Here is a 7,625-nt window from a genome sequence, read left to right on the forward strand (position 1 = left end):
AATTTAGCCACCAATACAGTGGTCACGAGAGGAGGGGTGACCTCTTCAAGGAAGTAGTTCAGAGGTCTGAAGTGGCCTCTGGTCTATCCCTCACTACACTGAATGCAGCAAAAAGCACCAAAAATCCTGTTCCTCACATCAGCCCTCCCACAAAATGCCACCAACACCCACAGCAGTTAAACTGGCCCAGGCCTCTTCTTTTCCTCCCAGTCCTAGCATGGAAAACCAATGACAGCAGGGCTTTGAGGAGCTCTGCTCCATTTTTTGCACTGTTTTACCTGGAGATTTAAACACGACTAGAGGGATCCATCTAGAATAAAAAGGATTTTTTTTTCTTTTCTTTCTTCAGCCAGGTACACTGCCAGGCAGCCTGGAGAGGCCCTGTCATGAGGGCACACTGCCCAGCACCCCAGGCCTTCACCCATCCCAGCAGGCACAAAATAAGGAGATCTCTAGACATAAAAGCAGGTGGTTGTTTTTCCAGGGCCTTTAATGAGTGTTGTAGTGGCTGGAAAAGGTGATAAGCTTTCTGTGTTATATGAAAAGCCAGGGGGTTACTTTATATAATCAGCCACAGCTGACTAAACAGGGCACTGAAAGTCACTCACAGCCAAGGGAAGACAAAACAACAAAACCCCCACAACCTTCCCCGTCCCTCCTCCCCAAAGAACCCATTCCCCAGGCACAATCCCTGGGCTGTTCCAAGGCCTCCAACCCCCTAATTAAAATCCTCCTTGGAAAAAGCCAGCAGCTTACCTTGGCATGCCAAGGGCTCAGCCCCACCTGGGCAGGACATGGAGCTGCCCTGGGACGAGCCCTCCTCATCCTCTCTGGCAGCTCCCTTGGGGCAGGGCAGCCCCTTGGCATTAACACCCCCTGTTAATTAACCTGTGGGGCTGGAGGAGCTCCAGCTGTGGGACAGCTCCTGATGCCTCCCCCTGTTTTATCTCCCAAGGTACAGAAACACTGGAGCTAATAAAGAGGTTTCAAACACGTTGCATTAAAAACTTGCCAGTTGTCTTCAGCAGCAGCTCAAAGGCATTACAGCATTCAACAAATCAAGATTTGGATTTGGCAAACCTGAAAATATTTCACATGGACTCATGAGGCTGCAGTTTAATGTAAAAATGCAGTGGAAAAGCTCACACTGACCTGAGGGAGAGGGGCTCTGGCCAGAGCCCCCAGCTGGTGGCTGCAGCTCAGCGTGGGAAGGTAAAACCTGGTGGCATTTGGTGCCACAGCAGAGAGGACACTGAGGGGGGGGTCACTGCCAGCAGCCAGGCTGTGACAGCCTTGGGGTCTCCCCACACTGCCACATAAGTGTTTCACCTTGGAACAAAACCGGGTTTTCCCACCTTTTCCAGGGCAGTAACACACTGTATTTCAGCATTACCTGTTTGTACAAAGCTGGGTGAACTGTAACACCAATTTAAAAAGAAATCACTGGTATTTCCATAAGGCTTTTTGCAATTCCAGACAAAATATGAATACTTGTACTGCTGCAGCACTTGATTCACACCAGGATTATTTTTCCAAGCATTAAGTTCTGTCACAGCCTTTGCACTCAGCCTGGCTGGGGAGGGGCATGATCCTTGCTGAAACTGGCTAATGCCTGTTCTACAATAAAACAAAACCAACAAGCCAACCCTTTCTGGCTGCTATTTAATCTGCATCCTTTTTACATTGATATCTTAAAGGCCCTGGCTTACCAGGAAATTCATGGAGATTTATCTCTTTCTGGCCTGTTAGAGGAAGCCTCTCCCCATCCCACCCTACTCTCTGGTCATGAACTTTCTACTCATCACAGCTGTGTTGGTACCTGCAGCTTCCAAACCTTAAAGGGACAAGGCTGTTTGGACCTCCCCTCACTTTAATAAGTCCTCTTACCCCAGGAAAGGGCAGCTGCTGTCTTTTAATCATTATAAAAAAAAATTCCTGCCTGGCATCTGAGCTCTGTATTCCTGCTGAAGCAGCTGACCAAACACAAGCTTGCTCGTATATTTTGCAAAAAAATTTATGTTCCTCAGGTCAACAGGCACATTAAGCAATTATTTAAACTGAAAGGTACAGTAACAAATGGCAGCAGTTCACCAGATAAGGACTCAAGGAGGTATTGCCATGCTTGACCCTAAATACCTGAGTTAGCATTCCTGGGCTCCGGCCTTACAACCACTGGGGATGGACAGATGCTTGCAGGGGCTGAATCAGAGGAGAGAGGAGCTTAAATGCCACAAAATCCCTGTTCAAGGACCTCTCTCCCTTCAGCCTTAGAAGTCCTGCAGAGAGGAGCCTCCTTAAATATCCCCCACATCCAAGCGGCCAAAGTGAACTCAATACTTGTGAGAATGCCCCACGTTCCATAACCTGATAAAACTTCCCAGACCTGTGTGTCAGGAAAGTGTTGTTTCAAATATTGTGCCCACACTTCCTTCAAGGATCCAGATTCTGTCTCCTTCCTGTGGCTCCCAAAGCCTTGAGTTTGGGAAAGGGCTCCACAACAGGGAAGGGCCCTCAGATGCTGCAGCTGCACAGAGAACTCTACACAGCACCAGCATCCCAGAATGTTCCTTCATCAGCTGGGAGCTCCTGTCCTGGCTTCACAACCCATGGGATTTGGAGATTCCCTGGTGCAAGCCATGGGCTCCCCTCCAGGAATCCAAGTCGATTTACGCTTGCACATAACCCAGCTGGACTGAAATTGTTTTTTCCCTCTTCACAGAAAAAAATCCCTTCTCATTAGATAGTGTCATCTTATTGTAAAAGTTCCATACCTTCTTGGGGATTTCTCATGGACAGCTCCTCACAGCACTTACTCCTTCATCGCCACAGCCCAGCCAACAAACTCCATCTCCCTCCTCACCCAGCTAACCCACTCTTTTGTAGCACTCTTCTTCTTATTGGACACAGCTGTGGCTTGTTAAGGGCAGGCCTGTTCCTAATCTTTGGTGATTAGTACAGCTGCAACTCCTCAGGTGTGAGATTACCTTCTGCACTATTCTCTTACATTCTCTCCCTCCACACTTGGGCATGAGCATTGTCACAGGCTGGCTCAGAGATGTGGCTGAGCATTGTCACAGGCTCAGGGAGATTTGGCTCATCAACATCCTGCTGGTAACCACCTGGATTCAAACAGACTGAGGAGAAAATGAGGTGAGGCCCAAAGGTGCAGAACTTTGTAGCTGCAGGCAGGTTAAAGACCAGTGCCCCTGAGTACAGTTAAAACATGTCCAATGTGAATTAGCATTGATAAAATCATTTCAAGATGACAAGGGAGAGGGAAAAGGAGGAGGATCTGTCCCAGGGTCAGATACTGCTCAATATTAACATTTTGGAGGGTGAAATAGAGAACATACAAAAATTTTGGATGATGGGCTATAAGCTAAAGCAGTTTTTCTGGAGTTTGGAGGATTGGGATAGAATTCAGAACAGCTTTAAATTAAAGGGATAGAAAGCCAACGAGAAGGAACCAAAGATCAGTGCAGGTTGTTACATGTTAGAAGAAAGTAAAATTCAAGGAGCAATGGTCAGTAACTGGTCAGGGTGTAGCTGCTTAGGAGGGATCTGGGGTTCCAAGTGCAGCACAGATGGATCAGGTGTCACCCCAGAGCAGGGGCAGTGTCCCCTGGGCTGTGCTAACAGGGCTGACACCAGGAACATCAGCATCTCAGGGGTTTGCAGTGGGAAGGCAGCACAGGGGATTGGCCAGACCAAACCTCCTGCTCAGAGCAGCATCAGGATTCCCAGGGCCAAGTACAGCTGCGTTTGGGATACCTCCAGCAATATTTGGGAGCTCCACAACAAATCTGGCCAAGCTGTTCTGATATCTGACCATGTTCACAATCCAAGAGTTTAAAGGGGCTTTCCTTATTCCAGCATGTCCATTGCCTGTCGTCCTGTGCACGGACGCTGCTGGGAACAACATGGATTTGTTGCACTCAGTCCCATCACCCAGCTCATTGATGAAAACCTTAAATGCTTTTGGCATTGCTTTCAAATAGAAAAAGGAGGCTCCAGACCAATCTACACCTTGTTAACATTCGTGAAAATTCAAGGTAATGTCCTCAGATAACCCCTGCTGGCACATTACCAAGGTAACAGAGGCACAGGGAATCAGATCTGAGGAACTTTCTGGGATAGACAGAAGAAGCTACAGGGGGATCAGAAACAAGCAGTTATTAAGGAAGAGAGGTCTGGAATAAACTTCTGCCCACATTGCCTAGAAACATTCATAACCTTCATTGCTGCTGAATCACAGAGGGGGGGATTGGTTTGTTTGGCTTTTTACAGACAACCAACCTCTGAAATAATTATTCCAATCTTGCTGGTGCTGGAATTTTGTGTCCAAGTTGGCATAGGATGTTTAAAAACAAAATATGCACAAATTTAAGGTAATCCTAAAGAGAGCAAGACAAATTAGGAGTGGAGAAAAGATTACTGGGAGGAAAAGTTGGAAAAAGATTATTGAAAAAAAGAAAACTAAACAGGCTTCCACTGTGCTAACGTCATTACAGAGAGGATGCAAAGGATGAAATTGGCTTAATTTGCAGACAGAAAGATTTAGGTTAGGGGGAAAAAATGCATAAATCTAAGGCTAGCTTTGGACTTGAGGCTACCTACAAGGTTTAGGCAGGTCAGACAAACGTTTGTAACAACAATCCTGCCTCTAAGCAGAACAACAAACTGGGGGAACTCATGAGAACCTTTCTCTGCAGTCTATTTCAAAGGCTGCTCTCCCCTTTCACAAGGTTTCAGAAAGGTTTAGGGGATTAAACTTGCAAGAGTTAATAAAATACATTATCAATTCTACCCTGCTTCTTTGTTTTTTCCCATCTAAATAGTAATTGTTTGTGAAAGGGCTGACACTGAAGAGCAACTGCCAGGGTTCATGCAAGTTCATTTCCCATCTGATCGTTTTAATGATGCTTGGTGAAAATCTGTTTTGTGGAATTAATCGTTGCTCTTTGTTCCCTTTGGTTATTTGAATCTGCATCCAAACCCCATGAGCACAGCCCTATGTCCCCCTGTGAAAGTGGAGATTGAAATTAAATTGGGGTTGATACAGGCTTGTTTTGAATCTTGAATATTTTCATGATGTTTATCTGAACATTTGTCCTTCCCCTTTATAGAAGGGGAAGCGTGACCCCAAATTGTTGTCATGATGGTCCAAGGGTCCAAGGTACAGCCAGATTGGTGGCATGGCCCAATCCAAAGATCTCCTCAAGCAATCTGCAGCAGGCTCCTCAGCTGCACTGCCCTTGAAATGCCATCATTCTGGGGTAACAGACAGAAAAAGAAGGTAAGAAATGGGTTTTGAACCAAGATAAAAGTGCAGCAACAAGGAAGGAGCAGAACTGCAGAAAGCCTGAGGGCACCCAGGGTCAAATGGAACCCGGGGCTCTGCACAGCCACAAACCACTTCAGAGGGTCTGCAGAGCTCTGGTGGTTGGGAGCACCCTGGTGGTGCTTCACTGTTTGGTGCTGCAGGGCATCACAGCTGCGCCCGGGTTTGGTCCCACCAGGAACCAAAGGCAATTTGGACTGAATTCCAAGCAGGGCCTCTGGTTTAACTTCCTCCAAAAAAGCTACTCAGGTTGCTCAAGGTAAGTTAGAGCAATCAAGTGATTTGCTTCAAAATTGCAATCCAAACTAAGCCTCTCCTCGTGGTAAAGCCTGGCTCAACCTAATCCATGGTCAGGAGGTCCTGCTTTCCGTCCTGCCCACTGCTCCCTGCTCCTGCCCCATCTGCAGGTGTGAGGGAGCCTCCAGCAGGGCAGGGTAAAGTGACCTCAGCAAGATCCAAACAAGGCAGAACTAAAGAGGGAGGGATGTCAGCTCCCAGATTCCAGAAAGGAAATTTAGGGAGCAGAGGTTTCTTCTCAGGCAGTACCTGCTGTGTGAGCCCTAGTGCTGACTGGAGGGAGGGAGGGAAGAATGTGGAACTGCTCAGACCAGGCTCCCATCAGCCTGAGAAGTCACAGAAACTGCACTGGAAGAAGTCATGCAACAGTTACAGATGAAAAAGGACTCATCAGAAACTGTGCTTTGATGGAAAAGTGTAACCTCATCCTTCAAGAGCATTATCCTCCAAGTTTTTACCTACCAGCTTGCATGAGAAAAAGTAAATCTCTCTGGATTGAAGGCCAAAGGTAAGCCTGAGTGCTGTTTCATCTCCTCTTCAGCCTCATTCTGAAATTTTCACAGTGTAAAAACCATAAGCACTGTCTGACATCTGATGCCTGAGTGACTGCAGCTCAGTACTCACTTGGTGGGAAATGTGATTTTGTGGGGCTTATGCAAGGTAGCATTACACTTTGAACATGTGTTTGTGCCACAAAAGAGCATTTTACAGACCCACCTCTCAGAAAATTTCCAAATTAGGTCTGAAAATGAAACATCCATCCCCATGAGCAGCTCAGTCCTTTGCTGAGAGGAGCTGTCACTTGCTTGCTTGGGTCTGCAGAAGAGCCTGAAGCAGAAGTTTGTTCATAAATCACCTTTTTGATTGTGCCAACAGAAAATCCTCAACCTCCATGACCTCCCACTGCCAATCTACAGCCCCATCCCATGGACAGTGGTCACAGACTGTGAGGAAAAACATTGTGGGGACAAAAAACAGTGGTAAAAGCTGGGCTTGTCCAGGAAAGCTCAGGAGGTAGAAGGACAGGTTGTGTGGGCTCTTGCATTGCAAGAAGATTTCTGAGTCACCAAAGCCCAGGGGGGCTGCTCATGGTGTTGGGAGGGACAGCTCTGAGTGATGCTTCAGTTCTTACAGGAACAGGTGGCAAGAAGTGTTAAAGCCTTGTCCACATCTTCAGCAAGATTCCTGCAGGAAAGGAGTGAGTTTTGCCCCAGCTGTGCCCACTGATATATTTAAAAGAGATAATTCCTACTGGATAAAATTTGGAATGAACTTGTTATACTGGAAAAACAGTGCTAGTGCAGGAATGTTCACACAGCTTCTGCACGCAGGGGCAAGGGGAAATTTATTTTATTAATTTTCTGTGTGCTGAGAGCCTTCTCAATCCAGTTGTTCTCTATTACTGAAGTGCACAGAGTGCAGGATTTTGCTGGAACAGCAGAAAATGCAGGTAGGGGTGAATGTGACATCCCTGAACCATGCAGATGTTAGAGCTTTCTCATGGAATTTCTGCCCCTCTTGATGAGGGCAGAATTCAGCACATTGCCCTCAAGTTCTCTTCCTACAAAGCCTAAGAAGATGGAAACAGAAAATAAGTGGTTTGTTTCTTCCTCTCAGTGTCTGTGGGACTGTGGCTCCAGCAGCACTGATGCACAAGGAAAGCATTTTCATGAGCTGTTAAAACAGCAGAAGCTTGTTTTCCTTTGGCTGCAGCATCCTCCTGCCTCCCACGCAGGAAGTGTTCATGCAATATTCCACATAGGCAGAATATGTCCTGTTCCTAGAAGTCCAAATACAAGAAACTGTAGGGCATTTAAAACCCAGGCTGCTCTTGGATTAGAAAAGTGAGAGGTAATCTGCTTTCATGGGCTGCAGTTCCCAAATTGTTCCCTTTGTCCCTAGACTTGATGATCTTTGGCCAAACACATCCTTGGTGTGTGTGGGTCTCACTGAAACCTAAGGATGTCACCAAAGGTGACACACCAGG

Source organism: Melospiza melodia, chromosome 21, assembly GCF_035770615.1.
Source record: "Melospiza melodia melodia isolate bMelMel2 chromosome 21, bMelMel2.pri, whole genome shotgun sequence".
NCBI lineage: Eukaryota > Metazoa > Chordata > Aves > Passeriformes > Passerellidae > Melospiza > Melospiza melodia.